Source organism: Nanorana parkeri, unplaced genomic scaffold (genome assembly GCF_000935625.1).
Source record: "Nanorana parkeri isolate BGI_ZX_2015 unplaced genomic scaffold, ASM93562v1 scaffold686, whole genome shotgun sequence".
NCBI lineage: Eukaryota > Metazoa > Chordata > Amphibia > Anura > Dicroglossidae > Nanorana > Nanorana parkeri.
The window spans coordinates 892,127-893,539 of NW_017306954.1; the positions used below are offsets into that span (position 1 = coordinate 892,127).

The window sequence follows — 1,413 nt, forward strand, 5'->3', positions numbered from 1 at the left end:
CATTGCAAGAGTCTGACAGCCACAGGCCTGACTCCCAGAGTCATGATGGTGGGATTCATAGTTTCAGCACAACTGGAGGGCCGGAGTTTGCCTACCCCTGATATATGAGAAGGGGATTGTGAACCTACAGAATAAGTAGAGAAACGGTGGAGTATTGTTCCTTTACCTGAATGCCTCAAGTCTTTATATATAAGCTGACGATTGAACATGTTGTCTTTTCTCCAACTCGCAGGAGGATGAAGACGCAGTGCAGTTTGCGAACCGCGTGAAGTCAGCCATTGCTCGGCAAGGGGGACTCGTCGATCTGCTTTGGTAAGCCTGGAACATTTGCTGCTCTTTGCATCGGTCATATCAGTCACCTTTGTAACTCACTGCTGATTCTCCGTTCCTCCGCAGGGATGGGGGACTAAAACGGGATAAGGTCAAAGACGCGTTCAAAGAGGAGCAACAGAAACTGTACAGCCGCATCATCTCTGGAAACCAGGAGAACCGGAGTCGCTCCTGAACCCCAGAACGGGGAAGCGAGCTCTGCCCCGAGCCAAGCCGCTGCTCCAAAACCCACAGGAAGAAGACTCTGAGCCGCAGGAATATAAGCCATGGAGCGGGAGATGAGGGAACACCAGAACACGGAGCCACTCTGGATTACTTTATAATTGAGGAACTGATACTGCCAGAGCAATGGCGTGCAGCGGGTCCTTTTTAAAGGACAGGCGGCTGTCATAATGGGACCTGTACTCGCAGGCTGACATGTTCAAGAATAGTGACTGTTGCAGAGCCATGCACCCACTTACTGAGACGTGTGATGATAATCTCGTGTTTTGCAAATCCACATTTGGCCAGAATGTCTTTTTGAATGTTACAGATCCACAGAACTCGTCCCACAGAATCTGAAAGGTCATACAAGATTGTATGTTACATGTTCTGAACTGTACGCTGCTGCTGATTTACCAGATCACTGATATCAAGGTCAGCTCTACCAAAGACTAGACAGGACAGACCTCTGGGTAAAGCTGTTTAGTCGGTATAGCCTTCCTCCGATCAGGCCCCATTCACCTGCAGGAATTCATACAAAGCCAGCAAATGCTTGGACCTCTACAAACCAACGTCCTTTTCCCCAGTTTTTGAAATTCCCACTTCGTCCTTTCCATTTGCTGCTTTTAAACGACCTCCAGCTTTGCAGACAGAGGTGGGCGGACCTTCAACAAGCTAAAAACGGGGGTTAATGATGGCACCATGTTTGAGACCCTCTCAGATCCCCATACTGAATCAGACATGTGCCTCCCTTTCTATCTGTTACACCTTCCCTGCATGGGCCGCTGGCCACATCCCATTTTGTTTTTATGAAATAAACATCTTGGAAAAAAAACAAACCGTCTTGCCCTCCATCGGTGAATGATCTGAATAACAATAAGC

General features: G+C 48.3%; 1 long non-coding RNA gene across 1 annotated transcript; it reads left to right on the top strand.

Annotated features, from left to right (window-relative positions):
- The first annotated feature begins 200 nt into the window (after positions 1-200).
- Positions 201-699, top strand: LOC108792821. The gene is made up of 2 exons (XR_001941591.1): positions 201-312; positions 397-699. It is a non-coding gene; the product is annotated as an uncharacterized LOC108792821 (long non-coding RNA).
- Positions 700-1,413: the final 714 nt, after the last annotated feature.